We start from the raw sequence: 22,052 nt of genomic DNA on the forward strand, positions 1-22,052 counted from the left end.
TGTCAGGGGGCTTGAAGGACTCTCTCTAACTCATTTAATTTTCTTCTATGATCTTAACAAATCAATAAACAGGGGATTGGGGTAGATTTCTGTAAGGCAGTTAAATGCCACAGCAACTAAGGCTTAGCAATGCTTGGCTTGGACAAAGAGTACTGCTCATAGTCCGATCATCACTGGGAAATGGGCAAGCAGGGAGAAATAATCACTGTTTCTTTTCTCTGTAAGTCATGGTTGTGTCTATTAAAGAATAGGATGATTAAGCAAAGAAGAGTCAGAGGCTGGGGGAAAATATATATATTTTTAAATATGGCCATTCTATTGTTTCAGGGCTGCTGAGCCTAATGGGATACAGGGCCTCTTCCAAATTTCACAGCACATAGCAAGTCAATTTTGGGTTGGTTCCATCCATTCAAAAGGTATGAAAGGACCATATGACATATGAGGGGATGTAGGGAAAAATATTTCAGATATATAAATTGTTTATTAATATAAATGTTTATTAATATTAATATCCTAAGCAACATCAAACTTAAAATTTCTTAAATACTGAAATGCCAATTCCCATTGTATTGCTTATCTTCACGGCTTTGCACTTTACATTGCTGCTTAGACAATTATTTCCTTCCTGCCTGTGGGGTCCACACCCTCTCCTTTCTCCCAATCTGTTTTTTTCAGTAAAGGACTTTGAAGATCATTCCTACCCTTGATGTGCCTTTCTGGAAGGCTAAAGAAGCAGGAAAAAAGGAATCTCTTACCCTAAAGATTTAACCACATTTATTTAAGTACAAAGTATTGGTTCTAACAGGTAGATTTTATGTTTGAGTTGTTTGTCTGAGATCATTATCCCTTAGGGTATAAATTTCATCTCTTTCAAGTTTTGTATGAACTCAGTTGCTGTGGGACTGAAGGAATCAATAGCAATCTGCATTCAACCTGGCAATCTGCAGCTCACCTATGTTTAGGGACAAACACGTCTGGAAGAGTAATTGACTAGAGCTTTTTTCTCCATTTTGTGCCTGCCTCTACTGCTCCCACCCCCCCGGCCTTCATAGATATTTTTCCCAACTGTCCACCCCTCATGAAATTTCCTCTCAAAGAACCAGTATTTGCCCCCTTAGGGGCAATACTGCTACCATTGAAAATTCATGTTCTAGAGACTTTTTAAAAGTATATCATCTGACTTAATGTGTCTGGGTTTGAACCTAACATTCTCCTAAAGTGAACCATCGAACACAATTATACCTCTGTTCTGATTTTGTAAAAAGAAAGAAAGAAAAAAGGACATTTTTGTGCCTATCTAGTGATAGTTCTTCCAAAGAAGAGATCAAAATCCTTTTTTTTTTCACACTGGACTTGATCTATCCACAGAATAAATGGCTTACTTTTTGGCAGTGGGTTAGCTTTTTACAATAGTTCTATTTGAGTGCAGGAAGAGGTAATAGATTGTCAGGTCCCCTAGGGACCCCCAAATAGTTCACTCTCCTAAAAGTCAACAATATCTTCCCTTGTAAGAGTAGAATTAAGTTCCCCATTATCTCATTAAATTTCTCCCAAACTCCAGAGGAAGATAGGACTGGCATTGCTATTCCCTACTTACAAGCAGAGAAATGATGACATGAGCCATTAAGTAGTTTAATTTAGGTCAAGGGACTGAAGTTTCTTCATATAAATATCTTAGCTGTCATACAAGGTCACTCTGAAGATTTCTAGACCCTACCTATGTCTTCTGGTTCCTACTTCCTAGGATCATGGCGTTCTGCTAGAGAAATGATTATAAAGGTGGTTCTGCCTCTGCTAGTCACTTTTCTCCATCTGACAGCAGAAAAGCAAAAGAAGGTGCAAACGGATAAGAACTGAAATGAGTGAAATGAAGTGACCTCAGGCTATTGTCCTAAAGGTTACTGTTTCACAAGTAAATGGCTTAGGCAGCATAGAACACCGCACAGGGAGGTGCACAAGGTTTTTCTTTTCTAAGATGAATACCACCATCTTTGCAGGGTTCAAATGAGATGTATTAAACCATGATGCACTCCTCAGAAGACGCAAAGACCGAAATCAAGACCTCCCACAAGTAGACTTCAAGTAACATGAGAAATTCACATTTTATTTAGCAGGCATGGAAACTGACCACATCTTAGAATTATCTATACTTGAAACTCACCATAAGTGAGTAGGAATTAGCAAATGGCAAACCAAATAAAAAACACCATCTACAGAGCTCTCCTCTGTAAACTGGCTTCAGGATCATTTAATCCTCCCAATTAAATCAGTGCTAAAATTCCCTCAGAACAAAATAAACTTATTTGTTCTAAAGAGTAAGAGAACTCAAGAGATGACTTGTCTATCTCATGCCTTCAAGTAGATCTGTAGGTAATCCATTCCTCATAAGCAGACTCTATTCTACTAAAAACGAAACAAAGAACTTCAGAGAAGGGTATTCTGCAATATTCCTTAGAAACCCAGTCTGACATTAAATAACGTCATCTCTAATAAATTTGCTCTCATGTGTGACCTCACTCCTTCACACTGTGATAGAAGTTAGTTTCCTTTTTGTTTGAAGAGATGGAGATGAGCTAATTAAGGGTTAAAGGCTTTAAAGTTTAATTCAGAATGCTCAGAGCCAAAAGATACACCCTAGATCAACACAAACACATTAAGGCAAAGATCAAAGTATGTGCATTTAGCTCAACTAGCTTCTGATACAGAAATGTTATGCTAGTGCTTCTGCTGCTATAAGCCAGAACAAATTTACTTGAGAAAGGGCAAAAACCAACCAACCAACCAACAACACCTCACAGTTTGCCTAGAAGAAAATGAAGCTTGAACTAAAACAGAACCTAGAACATACAAGGTATGAAATTGAAACATTGACTCTTGTGTTACAGAAGAGGCATTTAAATGAAAAGCCATTTCCTACTGGATGGCATAACTCAGGAACAAAGGGGGGGTGGGGAAGTCCTTTAGAGTCTTGGACATCCCAGCAAGGAAACTAAACTGAAAATCCTCTGGCTTGGACTAGTTGAGCATAGAAAGAGAGCCCCACCCAAACCACCATTCACATTGGTTGCAGGAGCTGTCAATGAACTGGAAAGGGCAGTGAGCAGAAAGAGCGTGACCATGCTCCAATCTTGATTTGTTAATGTCAGCAGCATTTGTCTATCTTGTTCTACCATAACTAGTTAAAGAAACAATCCTAGATTCAGGAAAAGGCTAATCTTTTTCATTGGCAGGTGACCAAAGAAAACACATTCTCCAACGAGCAGTATAAAGCAATAAAAACAAGACTGTACTTATCAAACATTTTTATCTGAAGTGTTCAAAACATTTACCAATATTTTACCCAGTTCCCACTTCCCCTTCACCGCTTTCCCCCCAGCTGTGGGAGGAAAAACAAGCTTTTTGTAGGAAGGATGTCTCCTCTGCACATTGATGTAAGTCTGAATACAACTTTAGGAAAAGAACCTCCCAAAGAAGGTGTGGGTGGGGATTCTCCAGGGAGCCAGATCCTCCAAGCACCCTGGTAAAAGCTTTGCTCTACCACTTCAAAGGCAGTGTGGTAAAGTTCCTGTTGGCAGCCATAGATGAAGAGCAATTCTTCATTTGGGCCGGGGTCCAAAAGGGAGAATTCAGAAGGAAGCGTAAGAAGGCATTTTCCCATCCAGATATAAGTAAGGAAACAGACCCACTGACTCATTAATCCTTTTTTCTAGAGGTGGTATTATTATCCTGGCTTTATGCTTAATGAACAGTAGTGTGGAAAGTTGTTTAAAATAATTTGCTCAAAGTTACAATGTTTGTGACAAAGAGCGGCATAGACTCCAGGGATCAACTTCAAACAGTGATAGATGTAGGTTATCAGAAGAGCCCTTAGAGGTTTGAAAACTAGAAGTGAGTATACTTTTTTCTTTTACTGGAGAACAGGAATGGGTAGAAAGATCTATAAGGCTAATACACCCAGTACAGTAGTCCAACCTCAGGGGAATAGATTTAAAAAGCAATACTGCAATGCAAGGTTTAAGTAAGCAACAGGGAATACTATTTGTTCCACAGCTTTGCACAAAACACATAATTAGGTGCTGTCATACTATATTACTGATGGGTCAGACATACTGTAGTGATAGTCAGTGATAGCTGGCCTTAAAAGTTTGAGAAATACGGTTAAAAGAAACAAAACAATCATTTCCTTTGCTCCATATTCCAAGTGGTGGGTCTTTCCTGGACACAGATATCTGAAGTCCTACTCTAGACAAGATGCAGAGACTTTTTCCCCACAATAATATGCTGGCCACTGAAGAAGTTCCTTGCTTCATTGGGACATCTAGAAGAAGCCAAAAAGGGCCTCATTCAAGTATTAAGTCTTGTGGATAAGATGATTTGAAATGTTAAATTTGCAATGGCTTGAAGTAGATGCCTTTTATAAAAATTAACTTGAAAGTCCCAATTCGTCTTTAACTTTGGAACCATTTTAATAGTAATCTTATTTTTTTCTGCAGGGCCTTGATATTGCAGAAAAAGCTTAGAATGATACAACTGAGAAGGGATTTTCAAAAAGATGCTTATTAATTTTTATGAGGAAGTCAGACTGAATATCAACTAATCAGTAACCATTTTGAATGAATAGACTTTATAATGAACACATAGGTCATGATAAAAATAATTAGGATAAAAGGAATCTCTATGATTCCATGAAACCAGTTTATAAATTGCTTGAGATAAATCTAGTAAATCTGAATGTGACCTTGGTTTGTCATAGCAAAGGCACCCAATTAATGTTTGCTTCCCTTCACCCTGACTCACACCTCCAGGCAAGAAAGCAATTAAACTTTCGTTAAAAATCCATTATCTGTCCAATTTTATGAGGCACCTAGAATAGGCAAATTCATAGAAACAGAAAGTAGAATAGAAGTTACCAGGAGTTAAGGGTGGGGTAGAGAGAAATGAGGAGTTATTGTTTCATAGATACAGAGTTTCAGTTTGGGATGTTGAAGTCCTTCAGGAAATGGATAGTGGTGATGGTTACACAATATTATGAATGTACTTAATGCCACTGAATTGTACATCTATCAGTGATTAAAATGGTAAATTTATTATGTATATTTTACCACAATTTAAAAAAAGATCTGTCTTTTTTTTTTTTTTTTTATTTGAGAGAGAGAGAGAAGGAGAGATAGAGAGCACAAGAGGGAAGAGGGTCAGAGGGAGAAGCAGACTCCCCGCTGAGCGGGGAGCCCAATGCGGGACTCGATCCCGGGACTCCAGGATCATGACCTGAGCCGAAGGCAGTCGCTTAACCAACTGAGCCACCCAGGCGCCCCAAGATCTGTCTTGTTTTAAAAAATATCCAAATTAAGGGGCTCTCCAATCATTCCTTTATAATAATGTGGTCTAGAAAGTTCCCCAAATTCATCCGTTCATCAGAATCACTTGAGGTGCTTATTAAAGTTACAGATTCTCTGGCCATACCCCAGACTGGCTATTTGGGAACTACTGGGTCCTAAGGTAGGCTCATGAAGACAGGGTTGGATGCTGTCCATACTGGGGTACAGTGGTGCCAATTCAAGAAACTTACTAACCCTTAGACTTCTTCCCGTCTGTGTTTTCTTTTGTTTTTGCTTTTTTCAATTTTTTATTGTGATAAAATATGTAAAACAAAAAATTTACCATCTTAACCAATTTTTTTTTTAAAAAGATTTTATTTACTTATTTGAGAGAGAGAGAGCATGAGCAGAAGGGAGGGCCAGAGGGAGAAGGACAAGCAGACTCCCCGCTGAGCAGGGAGCCTGATGTGGGGTTTGACCCTAGGACCCTGGGATCATGACCTGAGCTGAAGGCAGATGCTTAACTGACTGAGCCACCCCGGCACCTCCATCTTAACCATTTTAAAGTATACAGTTCAGTGGTACTAAGTACATTCACATTGTCATGCAACCTTCACCACCATCCATCTCCAGAGCTCTTTTCATCTTGCCAAACTGAAACTCTAAACCCATTAAACAATAACCTCCCATTCCCACCTTGGCCCTGGCGACCACCATTCTACTTTCTGTCTTTATCATTATGACTACTCCAAGTACCTCGTGTTAGGGGGAATTATATAGTATTTATCTTTTTGCGACTGGCTTATTTCACTCAGCATGATGTCCTCAGGGTTCATCCATGTTGTAGCATATGTCAGAATTTCCTTTGTTTTTAAGGCTGAATAAAATCCCATTGTATGTAGACACCACGGTTTGCTTTTCACTGATCTGCTGATAGACACTTGGGTTGCTTCCACATTTTAGCTACTGTGAATAATGCTGCTATGCACATGGCTATGCAGATATCTCTTTGAGACCCTACCTTCAGTTCTTTTGAATATATACCCAGAGGTGGAATTGCTGACTTAATACCTGGTAATTCTGCTTTTAATCTTCTGAGGAACCACCATACTCTTTCCCATAGTATCTGTACAATTTTACAATCCCACCAACAGCACTCAGGGTTCCAGTTTATCCACATCCTTGCTGACACTTGTTATTTTCTGGTTTTTTTTTTTTTTTAAGATTTTATTTATTTATTTGACAGAGAGAGACACAGCGAGAGAGGGAACACAAGCAGGGGGAGTGGGAGAGGGAGAAGCAGGCTTCCTGCGGAGCAGGGAGCCCGATGCGGGGCTCGATCCCAGGACCCTGGGATCACGACCTGAGCCGAAGGCAGACGCTTTAACGACTGAGCCACCCAGGCGCCCCTGTTGTTGTTAATAGTAGCCATCCTAATGGGTTTGAAGGGGGTATCTCATTGTAGTTTGGGTTTGCATTTCCCTAATGATTAGTGATGTTGAGCATCTTTTCATTGCATCCTTTCATTTCATTCATGGCTGACTGGTGATTTGTAGATCTTCTTAGGAGAAATGTTTGTTCAGGTCCTTTGCCCATTTTTTAATTGGGTTGTGTGTTTTTTTGCGTGTGGTTGAGGTCCTTGTGTTTTAATAGTTGTCAGATTTAATTTACCTAGAAAAGGGTCTGGTTTGAACCTCCGATATAGAAGTCTTTTTTTTTTTGAAAATTTTATTTATTTATTTGACAGAGAGATAGAGAGAGACAGAGAGTACAAGCAGGGGGAGGAGCAGAGGGAGAAGGAGAAGCAGGCTCTCTGCTGAGCAGGACCCTGGGATCATGACCTGAACCGAAGGCAGACACTTAACCGTCTGAGCCATCCAGGCGCCCCATAGAAGTCATTTTTGAGAGATAGATGTTACTGTTCAATTACAGTTCAACAATTATTAAGAGTCCTCTCTGTACCAGACAGTGGGCTAGACATTAGGATTATAGAATTCAATAAGTCATGGTTTCTGTGCCCAAAGAACTTAAAGTCTAATGGAGAAGACAAACAACTGATTTCAAAACATGCTGATAATGTAATGACAGGGAGCTTAGAACATACAAGACAAGGTTTAGCCCACTTGGTAGGCTGAAGTAGAGGGATGCTGAGGCAAGGGGTTCCAGAGAAGGTGCTACCTGCGATAAGCACTGGAGTGGGGGTTTATCCAGGTGAAAAGACAGGATGGTAGTGCTAGAGGCAAAGCCTAGACAAAGGCATCCTGATGGGAAACAATATGTGAGATGAGGGAACTACCAGTACTTGAGTTCAGTAAAACTGAAGAGTAGATTTCAAGGCCAGGGGTTGCTAGAAATGAGATTGAAGAGGGAGGCAGAAATCAGGTCACACAAAGCCTTATGAGCTTCATTCTATAGATGGTTTTAAGTAAAAGAAGAATAGCAGCACAGTTAGATTTTCTTCGTATATAGATCACTTGACTCCAAAGGGAGCAAAATGGATGGGAGACTGTGAAGTTTCAAGTGCGACCTGGGGTAATGATAATGGGAATCAAAGGGAAAGGTCAGGGATCCAAGAACTATTGTAAGGTAGGATCAGTGGGACTTTTTAGCTGACTGCATGTGAAGGGGGAGAAGAAAGGAGGAATCTAGAATGTAAGAGTATAACTCTGAGAACTGATAGGGGGAACCCAAGAGGAGAGGCAGATCCAAGGGTGAGGGTGAGGAGTTCTGTTTCTGCTGTGTTGAAATGAGGTAACTGTCAGACACACAAGTAGAGATTGTATGAGCCTGATAGGACCCTGGATGTGTGGGACTGGTGCTCAGGAGCCATTTAGGGCTAGAAATAGAGACTTAGGAGTCATTTGCCTAAGGTAGTGGGAAAAGCCAAAAGACACAAGACTGCCCAGTAACTATATGTAGTGAGAAGGGTAATGAGCCAAGTATGGAATCTTGGGAAATTCCAACATTTAAGCTGAGGAACAAGGGACAATGGGACGGACTGGTCAGAGAGGGAGGAAGGAAGGGGTAGTGGCAAAAGGGTATAACTTTGAAGCCAAACAGAATCAGTTTTAGAATTTCTTCTCCACTACTTCTTGTATGTCCTTGAACAAATTAGTTGTGAGCCCCAGCTTTCCTATTATATAGGGATAATACAGTAATCCCCTCCTTATCTGCATGGGATACATTCCTGGACCCCCAGTGGATGCCTGAAACCGGGGATACTACTGAACTCTATATACGGTTTTTCCTATACATACATATCTATGGTAAAACTTCATTTATAAATTAGGACAGTAAGAGGGCGCCTGGGTGGCTCAGTTGGTTAAGCGACTGCCTTCGGCTCAGGTCATGATCCTGGAGTCCCGGAATCGAGTCCCGCATCAGGCTCCCTGCTCAGCAGGGAGTCTGCTTCTCCCTCTGACCCTCCCCCTCTCATGTACTCTCTCTATCTCATTCTCTCTCTCAAATAAATAAATAAATAAAATATTAAAAAAATAAATAAATTAGGACAGTAAGAGATCAACAGTAATTAATAATAAAATGGAACAATTATAACAATAAACTGTAAGAAAAGTTATATCAATGTGGTCTCTCTTTCTTTCTTTCTTTTTTTTTTTAAAGATTTTATTTATTTATTTGACAGAGAGAGACACAGCGAGAGAGGGAACACAAGCAGGGGGAGCGGGAGAGGGAGAAGCAGGCTTCCCGCGGAGCAGGGAGCCCGATGTGGGGCTCGATCCCAGGACCCTGGGATCATGACCTGAGCCGAAGGCAGATGCTTAACGACTGAGCCACCCAGGCGCCCCGTGGTTTCTCTTTCTTAAAATACCTTATCGTACTGTATTCACCCTTCTTTTTGTCATGATGTGAGATGAGAAAATGCCTACATGGTAAGATGATAAAATGCGATGCAGTGAGGTGAACGGTAGGCAGTGACACAGTGTTGGGCTACTATTGACCTTCTGATACCTGTTAGAAGGAGGATCTGCTGTTTCCGGATCCCTGTTGATCGTGGGTAACTGAAACTGTGGAAAACAAAACTCCACCTAAGGGGGCACTACTGTCACACCTTGCAGATTGTGATGAGGATTAAGTGTGATACTGTTTAAACTATAACTTGAAAAAAGTGCCTTTCACAATGACTGCCTCACTGTAGGCACACAACAGATGTTATTTCCTTTTTTTGTTAGTCTGGACCTTTTATGTTTCTTTCCCTGTAAGTAACAGGAAGTAGGGTATCCTTAGTTGTTATGTAGTTTTTAGCTTAACCAAGGGTCAAATTGGAGACAGCCTGGTCTCTGCCAATCTACAGTTACTCTAAACTGAAGCCACAAAGATGCAAAAAATTTAGGTTTGCAATAGTAGTCTCGATGTCCTTATAACTACTGCTCTTCTTCTGTGTTATTTCTGTTTTTCCAGGACACTAGTCCTTGGGAGCTGCTCTGCAATGAAAAAAGTGAGCAAATAATAACATATTTGAAATAAGCCAGGAGGAATTCATAGTTGTTAGAGGTGACACCAGGTTCACTTTTGGCTCAAGGAAGATATGGGAGTTTGGTATATGGTAGGTGGTGAAAAGGTGCTAGAATGTCCCAAAATATTAAAATTAGAAAAGAAAAAAATTCTTCATGATTCAAAGATTAGTTTAGCAGAGTTGTTGTTGTTGTTGTTGTTTTAATTTTATTGGAAGCTAAAACATGTATTACATCACCCTGGCAGGCCTGTTTTTAATGATGTGTAAGCTTCAATGAAGCAAGTATCATTTAAGGCTTTGAAGGAAGAGAGAAAAAAGGGTGTTTCAAGTCCCTCAAACAATTTACTGCTCCAGTATTTCTAATAATCATGTGAGTATTTTTCCTTTTGACTGGAGAGCAAAGGAAAACAGAAACCTGTGGAAACTGGAGTTGGACAAGAGAACAAAGCTCATAGATGAAATCCTGTCTAATATTGGCAGCTGAAACGAGACTCACCCCTTACGGCCTTTAAAACACTGATCCAGCACAGTCCCTTTTGTTCCCCTTAGTGGTTTTTAAGTGTCACAAAAGGCTCTTCAGGCTGATCTAAACAATCATGGGAAAGTTCTTTCAGGAAAAAGATGCAATGCAACGATTACTGTACTTTGTCATGGTCATACCATTGGTAGGCCATTTCCCTTCAGAGATGTATTTCTCTAATTAGAGTGATGAGCTGAAAACAAAAATTTTTAAGTCAAACAATACAATTAAAATATCTCCAAATAACACAATAGTTTTATTCTTGTGATAATTACCTTCCTTCATTCCAAAATGAAACTATCTTTCTACTATTAGTGTATGGTTAAAAAAGATGACCCCCAGGAACCTATGAAATAGTGCCTGTCATATAGCAGGCACTCAATAAATACTTGCTGAATGAAAGAATGAATACACAGAGCAAAACAAACATCTTCTCTTTATGGACTCTTCTTTTTGTATTAATCTGAGGCTAATTTAGTTCTTGAGAATCACATCATTCTGTTGTTCGAGACTCAATTCAAGTCTCTTGTAGTTTCATTGTTAAGGTGCATGTTATCATGCCTCTTTTTCTTGACCAATTTTTTGGGTGCTTTAAAATTTTTTTTATATTTCTTATTTTATATTTTCCCATTTTAGTTGTAAAATGAGCCTGTTGCCCAAGCCTGGAACCTGTCTAACTGGAACATAGAGGTAAGAGTTACAAACAACAAGATTAGCTTCTCAGTCCCCTTGGCATCCTCTAAATCACCTTTCATGACACTCATTATACTCGTGTTACTTATTCATTCACTCATTTATTTATTCGACAAATATTTACTAAGTCTTAATGTGTGTCAGGCACCATTTTCTATGTGGAGGATATAGCAATGAACAAAAGGGACCAAAATCCCTGCCCCTGTGGTGTTTACATGTGGGTGCAGGGAAAGTCAGGCAAAACAAGAAAAACATGTCATGAAAAACAAAATAGTAGAGGACTTATTCCAGATTACAAGAAACTAAAGAGATGTTACCAAGTACAATGTGTAAACTTTTATTCTATCCTGGTTCAGAAAACAAACAGCTAAATATATTTGAGAACAATTGGGAAATGATAATTTGCACTGGATGTTAGATGATGTTATGGAATTGTTGTTCTTTTTTTGGTTTTTTTAGAGGTGGGGAGAGGCAAGGGGAGACAGAGAGAGAATCTTAAGCAGGTTCCACAACCAGGTCGATCTCATGACCCTGAGATCATGACCTGAGCCAAAATCAAGAGTTGGATGCTTAACTGAGCCACCCAGGCACCCCTGTTGTTCATTTCCTAAATGTGATAAAAACATCAAGGTTATGCAGGATGATAGAAGAATGCCCTTACTCCCAGAGCTATGTCAGGGTAAGGTGTCAGGATTCCTGTAACTTAGTTTCAAATGATCTATCTATTTATCTATCTATCTATCTATCTATCTATCTATCTATCTATCTATCTATCATCTATCTATCTATCTATCATCTATCTATCTATCATGTATTGTGCACAAACATAACAAAATGTTAGTGTTTGGTGAATCCAGGTAAAGGGCATACAGGTGCCTTTATAATACTCTCATAACTTTCTGGTAGGTTTGAAAATTTTTATAATAAGGAGTGGTAGGAGTGGGGGAAACCGACTGCATTTCTAGTCAGAGATGTGGGTCACAATTAATTAGTTTGACTCTCGTTCCTCGACATTTTTCTGTAAGTGTGTTGATCCCTCATCTAGAAAGACTGCCTTTCATTATATACCTAGCAACACTTTCCCTTTTCCGTTGCAGCCATAGGAAAGGCTGGCATATGGGAGAGCCACAAGATATTCTCTCAAAATATCTCTTTGCTATGGCTTTGTTAAATTAACGTTTAATAGGTGGAGTACAGGGTGCTAGATGGTGAGTCTTGGGTTCAACAGTAGACTTATTCTTTGAAAACACATTAGAAGGTACAATATCATTCCTCCTTAGAAAGGGTATTCCTCATCACCATAAACACTTAGACTAAGATAGTAAACCTGGATGGATGTTCTCAGACCTCACTTTCCTTTTGGCTCTACCACTTACTATTTATTTATTTTTAAGATTTTATTTATTTATTTGAGAGAGAGAGACAGCGCACAAGTGGGGAGGAGGGGCAGAGGGAGAGAGAAGCAGACTCCGCACTGGGTCAGGAGCCCGATGTGGGATCATGACCTGAACTGAAGGCAGATGCTTAACTGACTGAGCCACCCAGGCGCCCCTACCACTTACTATTTAAACAATATCAGACAAATTATTTATCGGCTATGCTTCAATTTCCTTGTCTTTAAACCAGAGATAATAATATTTACTCAAATTGTGGTTGAAAAGATTCAATACTATAATGTGTGAAAAGATTTAACACAGTTCCTGACACATTTAAATGATGGTTGTTATTATAATTATTTTATTATTCACAGAACAGGATGTGCAAGCTTCATGATGCTAAGTCAGTACATAGCATTTCCAGAGGCCTCTAGTGACCCCTTCTTCTATGAGCATTCTATATAATAAGTAAAGCTTACTCAAATGTCAAAATTTTTTTCCAATTTTAAGCATATTTGACAGAAGTATCTCTAAACTATATCAGAAACTTGTCTTACCAAAAAGATAATAGTGAACATAGTTCCCTTTTGCTTAATCATTCTGGCTTAACATTATGAATATGGCTTACTGTCCTGGAACATAACAGAAAGATATCCTCAAAGAGCAAAAAGATTAATGAAATCATTTATTTGTCCCCTACATGGTAAATGACCTTAAAATACTGCTTTTAATATGGATTTTCTCTTCACTGTTTGGATCTCTAGTGACTCTCTTTTCTGATAACATTTATCATGATTGTTGGTGTGTGGCTGTGATATTGTGATTTATAAAAAATATATTTTTGGTCACTGGGATGACCAAAATATTTTTCTCATATATGTTTGGTCTTTGGGCACAGTTCCTGTCTCACATCTCCCAAAACCCTTGGAATTTCCTAAATGTTGAGAGTGATAGAGTGTCTTTTGTTTGTGAATGAGGTGGCTTTCGAAAGCACAGAAGGATGTGGTTGCCAGAACCAACCTTGTGATTAGAGGGTTGGAACTTTCAGTCCCATCCCCCTACTGCTGGGGAAGAGAGAGGGCCTAGAGATAGAATTCAATTGCCAAAAGCCAATGATTTAATCAACCATGCCTATGTAATGAAACTTTCATAGAACCCAAAAGGGTGGGGTTCTGAGAGCTTCTGGGTTGGTGAACATGTGGAGATTTGGGGAGAATAGTGCAGTTGGAGAGAGCATGGAAGCCCCATGTCCTTTCCCCACAGCTTGTCTTATGTATCTCTTCCATCAGGCTGTTCCAGAGTCATATCCTTTTATAATAAACTAGTAGTCTATTAAGTAAAATGCTTCTCTGAGTTCTGTGAGCTGCCTTAGCAAATTACTCAAACCTGAGGAGGAAGTCCTGGGAACCTCAGATATATAGTTAATTGGTCAGAAGTACAGATAACCACCTGGGCTTGCTACGGGCATCTGAAGTAAGGCGGTGGGGGGCAGGCTTGTAGGCCAGAACGCTTACCCTCTGGAATCGGATGCTATCTCCAGGTTGATAGTATTGGAATTGGGGTGAACTAAGTTGAATTCTTGGACAACCTGCTGGATCTAAGAATTGCCTTGTGTTGTGTGGGAAGCCACCCCCCTATGTTGGAATTGGGTCCAAGAACCTAATTTAGTGGCTAAGGCTAGCAATACTTTAGACCACTCTCACTACTTTTTTTTTTTTTTAATCTGCAGCTGATGACCTGATCAGTATTTGAAGATTATGCATTTATGAGACGCTCCCTGTGAAACTCTTAGGAGACTTCCTGCCTCGCCTATGAAGACACATATAAACTCTGTAAACACTGGCTTTTCAGGGACCGTTTTTTACTCACTTCCAAATTAGTGGCTATGTTTTGAACACCTTAGAAGTTTGATTGCTATGTTGGTAAGATATTAAGAGAGTTCAACCCTGTCGGACACTAGCCTGAGGATCTGTCTAATGTTTAATGCAAATCAAAACACTAGGAAAAAAAACACTAGAAAATTAATCAGTTTAAGGTGTGACACTATCTTCTATTTAATGATCTTATCTTCTCAAAGTGACCCATTAAATTACACAGTCCACCTGGAGTTGGAGAGTTCTTATGTTTTTGTTTACAATGAACATCAGACAATCCTTGAGGCTAAAGATGGACATTCTACACCCGATGTATACCAACGTATACATAAACAGAGGAAATCTAGATTACCCAGTGATTTAGCCATATTAATTCTTGCTTCGACATTTTTACTGTCAACATTAATTCTCCTGCTTAATTGAGCCCTTTGTTGATAAAATACTTTTTTGTTTGTTGGTTTATTTCCTCCTTGCCCTCAGGGAAGCTATGTGAACAGCAAGTCTTATCTTTGCTGTAGACTGGAGCCTCTGTGTCAGTTTTAGCGGTGGCCCATTCTTAAATGGAAAGGAGAGCAGGACACTCAGAAAGACAAACTAGTACATTACACAATTAAAATTTGATGAATACTCAGATGAGCCATACCTACATTTAAGTATAAGTATAAAATCCTTAATAAAATCAAACAAAATCAATTTTTGGATTAACTGTCATTCAAATTATCCATGTCACTGGTATTTGCAGGCTGCCTATGCATTTTAGGTTCACCCACTAAGTATTACTAAACTGTATTTTTATTAGTACTGTTCTTAAGGCAACATAGTCCATTCATTTTAATTTACAAAACAGATGTAATGAATTACAGCGATATATGATGCTTCTTTCTCTGTATTTTCCAGGAATCTGAAGAATCATGAGTTTTTTTTTTTGTCCTGCCCATAAGGGCTTTATAGTAAAGAGCACACGTATTAGGTATATACTAATAACAGTTTAATAACAAGTGTCATTTACGGGGTACCTACTGTTAAGCACTGTATAGAGTACTTTTTATACTGTGGTGGTTTTAAGATATGTCCACAAAATCTCCTGATACTCCCTTCTCTTCAAAAGGTGGATCCTAGGGACGCCTGGGTGGCTCAGTCGGTTAAATGTCTGCCTTCGGCTCAGGTCATGATCTCAGGGTCCTGGGATCGAGTCCCACATCAGACTCCCTGCTTAGCGAGGAGCCTGCTTCTCCCTCTGCCTGCCACTCCCCCTGCTTGTGCTTTCTCTCTCTCTCCCTAATAAATAAATAAAATCTTTAAAAAAACAAAACAAAAGGTGGATCCTAATTCCCTTTCCTTCAGTATGGGCTAAACTTAGGGACTCACTTCTAAGGGACAGAATAAAATGAAAGTGACAGTATGTGACTTCAGAGACTGGGTCATAAAAGGCACTGTGGCTTCCTGCTTGCTCTCTCTTTCTCTGAGATCACTTTTTCTGGGGAAGCCACTGCCATAATCATGAGGAACATGTGAACTACCGAGGCCTCCTGCCAGCAGTGACACAAGTGAGCTTAGGAGTCCCATTCAAGCTAGCCTTCAGATGACTGCAGCCGCAACCTAAGTCTTGATTTCAAGCTTATGAGGGACCTTGAGCCAGAACCATCCAAGTAAGTTGCTCCTGCGTTCCTGATACTTAGAAACTGTGTGAAATAATGTTTATTGTGTTAAGGCTCTAAGGTTTGGGGTAATTTATTACATAGCAATAAATAACTAATACATACACACACATATATATTTTATTCTCACAACCACCATGGATAAGTGGTATTCTGAGAAAACAAAGCCTTAGGTGGTTACTTAACTTACTCAAGGCCACACAGGTATTTGGTTGCAGACCCATGATACCATGCCCATATTTGCTCCACTATATTATACTATCTCTTTTCAGGTCCTATTTCTTTCAGGCAGCTTATTAGCTATCTCTCTCAACTTGCATTAGCTTGCCATCAATGTCCTCATTCAAACAATGGATTAGGGGAAAAAAAAGAATGGCTAAGGATGTAGTCCAAAATTACACTTCTGGAGATGTCCCTTTAGGATGATATGAACCCATTAATTAGCACATTTTTGGTATGACTGTTCAACTAATTATTTATCATCCATGCTATATTCCTTCTGCTTATTCACAAGGATATCATGGAGATGTTATCAAGGTCCTGCCGAAATTCAAATAAACTAAACGAATATAAAAAATATAGCCATACTAAGTACAGCTTTCTCCCAATTTACCAGTCTAGTAATCCCTTCAAAAAGGGAATAAGTTTGCATTGACTATTTCATTTCCTCCTCCTTCAGTATTATGGCCATTACCATCATGCATCACCACTCCCATCACTTCACAATTATCACTGATTTTGATAAATAACCATTTTAGACACATTATTTGGTTTAAACCTCAGGACTACCCTATGAAATAGGTTGTTCTCTTACTATTTCTACTTTACCAATAGGGAAATTTGGCTTATAGAAATTAAATAACTTGACCAATGTCATTTTACTAAGAGGTGAAAGAGCTGGGGTTGAAAGCAGACCTTCCTTACCCAAGTGTGGCCTCTCTTTCTTTCCCTTTCCCCTCTTTTCTTCTTCCCTCTCCTCCCCTCCCCTCCTCCCCTCCCCTACTTCTTCAATAAACTCTGATAGCTTTACAGTTACCACAGCTTCCTTTCCTGAATATCTACAGATATTTATTCATTTTAATAAACAGTTAAAGAATCTCACACCAACCTTCAGTCTGCTGAAATGACCTTCTGAATATTAGTTCCCTGACTCCAATCTTTGGAGCTTCTCTCCCCCCCCCGACCCCTCCCCATAATGGGCACAATTTCCACTTTCTAAAGACTGCCAGCAGTGGTTCAGCCAGCTTATCTACTAGGTCTCTGTACCCTGGAATGTAAATTAGATCCAGAAACTTGAGTTCATTTAAAGCAGTTAGGTGATCTCTTACAATTCCAGTCATGTTTGATTTCATTCCCTGGAACTACTGTTCATTCTATCTTTTCCAGTCCAAACAGCATCCTCTTTAGGGATGCCTGGGTGGCTCAGTTGGTTAATCATCTGCCTTCAACTCAGGTCATGATCCCAGGGTCCTGGGATCGAGTCCTGCATTGGGCTCCTTGCTCAGTGGGGAGCCTGCTTCTCCCTCTGCCTGCTGCTCCCACTGCTTGTGCTCTCTCTCCCTCTCTCTCTGACAAATAAATAAATAAAACCTTAAAAAAACAAATTAAAAAAGCCAAAAAACAGCATCCTCTTTGAGAAGACTAAATCAAAATAGGAGGTGAATGCTGTTTTTTTATTCATTCATTAATAGTATACCATCCACCTAGGCTTCATTGTTCTTTTTGCTACAATGTAATTTTTAAAAGTTTTATTTATTTAAGTAATCTCTACACCCAATGTGGGGCACAAGCTCAAGACCTTGAGATCAAGAGTTGCATGCTCCACTGACCGAGCCAGCCCAGCACCCTGCTGCAATGTAATTTTTTAATAAGGAAGACTTTTATATATGCACCACTATGTTTATTGCAACATTTAAAATTTTTTAATTTAAATTCAAGTAATTAACATATAATGTATTACTGGTTGCAGAGGTAGAGGTCAGTGATTCATCAGTCTTACATAATACCCAGTGCTCATTATATCACATGCCCTCCTTAATGTCTATCACCCAGTTACTCCATCCCCCTACTCACCTCCCCTATTGCAACATAATTTACAATAGCCAAGATGTGGAAGCAACTTAAGTATCTATTGATAAATGCATGGATAAAGAAGATGTGGTATACGAGTGTATGTATATATATGTATCAGATATGTACATAATGGAATATTGCACAGCCATAAAAAAGGATGGGCTCTCGCCATTTGCAACAACATGGATGGGACTCGATCCTGGGACTCCAGGATCATGACCTGAGCCGAAGGCAGTCGCTTAACCAACTGAGCCACCCAGGCGCCCCCTAGATGGTATTATGCTAAGTGAAATAAGTCAGACTGAGAAAGAGAAATGCCATATTATTTTGCTCATATGTGGAATTTAAAAAACAAAACAAATTAATAAAAAAACAAAATGCAGGGGCGCCTGGGTGGCTCAGATGGTTAAGCTCAGACCTCTGCCTTCGGCTCAGGTCATGATCCCAGAGTCCTGGGATTGAGCCTGCATCAGGCTCCCTGCTCAGCGGGAAGCCTGTTTCTCCCTTTCCTTCTGCTCCCCCTGCTTGAGCTCTCTTGCTCTCTCTGTTGAATAAATAAATAAAATCTTTAAAAAAAATACAGAATCAGATCTATAAATACAGAGAACAAACTGATATTTGCCAGAGGGGAGGGAGGCAGGAAGATGGGAAAAATGGGTGAAGGGGAGTGGGAGATACAGACCTCCAGTTATGGAATGAATAAGTCATTGGAATAAAAGGTATATCATAGAATATAGTCAATTATATTGTAATAGTTTTATAGTGACAGATGATAAGTACACTTGTGGTGAGCCTAGCAAAACATACAGAGATATTGAATCACTCTGTTGTATACCTGAAACTAATGTAACACGTGTGTCCACCATAATCAAATAAAAAATTAAAATTAAAAGGAAGAGTTTTAGTTTTTTTAAAAAAGATTTTATTTATTTATATGAGAGAGAGCACGAGTACATGGGGCTCAATCCCAGGACCCTGAGATCATGACCTGAACTGAAGTCAGATACTTAACCCGTGAGTCACCCAGGCACCCCAAAGGAAGACCTTTTATATTGTCTTCAGTATTTTGCCACAAAAATTCTCAGTTTTTCTAGTCTCTTATTTTCCCTTTAATTTAATACAATTCAGTAAATATTCATTTATACATGCTTTGATCCAGGCACTTGGCTAGATGCTAAAAACAAAGAAGTAAGCAAAACAGATAAATGCTCTCACAGAGCTTATAGTCCAATAAGAAAGGCAGAATTTAAGGTAACAATTGTATGTATGAGAAGTGTTAGGAATAGAGTGTATAAGAAGCATATTAAACCTGTGGAAAGAGCGAAGATGTCCATCGACAGATGAATGGATAAAGAAGATGTGATATATATACACAATGGAATATTATGCAGCCATCAAAAGGAATGAGATCTTGCCATTTGCAATGACGTGGATGGAACTGGAGGGTGTTATGCTGAGTGAAATAAGTCAATCAGAGAAAGACATGTATCATATGACCTCACTGATATGAGGAATTCTTAATTTCAGGAAACAACCTGAGGGTTGCTGGAGTGGTAGGGGGGTGGGAGGGATGGGGCGGCTGGGTGATAGACATTGGGGAGGGTATGTGCTATGGTGAGCGCTGTGAATTGTGCAAGACTGTTGAATCACAAATCTGTACCTCTGAAACAAATAATGCAATATATGTTAAGAAAAAAAGAAGAAGAAGAAGAAGATAGCAGGAGGGGAAGAATGAAGGGGAGTAAATTGGAGGGGGAGATGAACCATGAGAGACGATGAACTCTGAAAAACAAACTGAGGGTTCTAGAGGGGAGGGGGGTGGGGGGATGGGTTAGCCTGGTGATGGGTATTAAAGAGGCCACGTTCTGCATGGAGCACTGGGTGTTATGCACAAACAATGAATCATGGAACACTACATCAAAAACTAATGATGTAATGTATGGTGATTAACATAACAATAAAAAAGAATAAAAAAGCATATTAAACCTAATTTAAAAGTTCAAGTCTTCTTAGAAAAAGAAGCACTTAAAAAAATATTACCAATTATATATAAACTCTTTAGGAAAAGACAGGAGGATATACTTCCAAACTCACTTTATTGGGCCAGAATAATCCTGACTCTCAAACTTACAAGAAGAGAAAACTGTAGCCTAAAATACCTCATGCAGATAGATACAAAAATCATTAACAAAATGTTAAAGGAATCCAATGACATATGAAAATGATAATAAATCATGACTAGGGTGGATTTACCCATATGAACAGCACAAAAGAGAAAAATCATGTCACTCAATAGATTCAGAAAAATAATAAAAAATTGAATACCAATTTACAATAAAAATTCTCACCAACTAAGAATAAAAGTAAACTTCCTCAACCGAATAAAGGGCATCCATGAAAAACCTCCTATTTAATTCTAAAGACTGGAAACTTTCTGGCCAAAGCAAGGTTATCTGCTCTTACCACTTCTTTTTAATATTGTAATGAGGTCCTACTCTGTGCAATAAAGAAAGAAAAAAGAAAGACCTCTACAGAGATTGGAAAGGAAGAAGTAAAACTGCCTCTATTTGCATATGACATGATTTTGCATGCAGAAAATTCTAAGGAATCTACAAAGAAACTATGAGAACTAATTAGTGAATTTAGCCAAGTCACAGGATACAAGAGGAATATACAAAAGCAATTATATTTCCAAAGTCTTGCAATAAAAAATTGGTAAAGAAAATAACTTTAAACAATTATACTATTTATAATATTAGCAAAAAACATGAAATATTTAGGGATAAATTCAACAAAATGTATAAGATCCATATATTAAACACTATAATGCATTGCTGAGAGAAATATAAGAAGACCTAAGGAAAAATGTACTATGTCCATGGATTGGAAGATTCAATATTAAAAAGTGAACAATTCTCCCCAAATTGATCTACAGAGTCTTCAAATCTCAATCAAATTCTTCTCAGGATTTCTTTTCTTTTCTTTCTGTCTGTCTTTCTTGTTGTAGAAATTGACAAGTTTATTCTAAAAGTTATATGGAAATGCAAGGGACCCCTAATGACCAAAACAATAATGGAAAAGCAAAAGCTAAAGTGCATACACTACCTTACTATAAAGCTAAATTAATCAAGACTAAAGTTTAACAAATAGATCAATAGAACAGAATAGAAAATCTAGAAATGCACCCACATATATAAAGTCAACTAACTTTTTTTTTAACAAAGGAACAAAAACAATTAAGTGAGAAAAGTAAAGTCTTTTCAACAAATGGTGCTGGAACAAACAACTAGCTATCCAGATGGTACAAAAAAGAAACTTGACCTCAACCTCAAACCACCCACAAAAATTGATTCAAGATGGATTATAGACCTAAACATAAAAGCTAGATTTCTAATGCTTTCAGAAGAAAATGTAGGGTAATACTGTCACAAACTTAGGGTAGGCAAAGATTTTTAAAAACTGGACCCAGAAGGCACTAACCATAAAAAGAAAAAATTGATCAAATGGACTTTAAAAACTTCGGCTCAATGAAAGACACCATTAAGGGAAAAAACAAGCCAAAGAATAGTAGAAGTATTTGCAATATGCATATTTGACTTGCAACCAGAATACATAAAGAACTCCTACCACTCAGTAATTAAAACAACCTACCCAAAACTGAGCAAAAGATTTCAAAAGGCACTTCATAAAGAAAATGGCCAATAAACAATTAAAAAGTGTTCAAATTCATTAATCATCAGGGAAATACAAATTAAAACCACAATGAGATACCACTCCATACTCACTAGAAAAGCTAAAATTAAAAAGTCTTTGCTCACTTCAGCAACACATATATTAAAATTGGTATGACACAGAGATTAGCATGGCCCCTGTGTAAGGATGACACGCAAATTTGTGAAGTGTTCCATATTTTAAAAAATAACCTTATAGTGATAATCATTTCACAATATTTACATATATCAAATCATCACATTGTACATCTTAAATTTAAACAATGTGACATGTCAATTATATCTCAATAAAGCTAAGGGAGAAAAGAAGACTGAAAACACCAGTGTTACCTAGG

General features: G+C 38.6%; 1 protein-coding gene and 1 non-coding gene across 2 annotated transcripts in view; one reads left to right on the forward strand and one right to left on the reverse strand.

Annotated features, from left to right (window-relative positions):
* CSTPP1 (centriolar satellite-associated tubulin polyglutamylase complex regulator 1) overlaps positions 1-22,052 on the reverse strand; it is a 187,082-nt gene that overhangs the window by 47,848 nt on the left and 117,182 nt on the right. The gene's annotated exons all lie outside the window — the stretch shown is intronic.
* LOC114215446 (U6 spliceosomal RNA) lies at positions 21,793-21,900 on the forward strand. The gene has a single exon (XR_003610566.1). It is a non-coding gene; the product is annotated as a U6 spliceosomal RNA (small nuclear RNA).

Source organism: Eumetopias jubatus, unplaced genomic scaffold (genome assembly GCF_037043125.1).
Source record: "Eumetopias jubatus isolate StellerSeaLion01/CBP00866 unplaced genomic scaffold, mEumJub1_p1.0 scaffold_13, whole genome shotgun sequence".
Taxonomy (NCBI): Eukaryota; Metazoa; Chordata; class Mammalia; order Carnivora; family Otariidae; genus Eumetopias; species Eumetopias jubatus.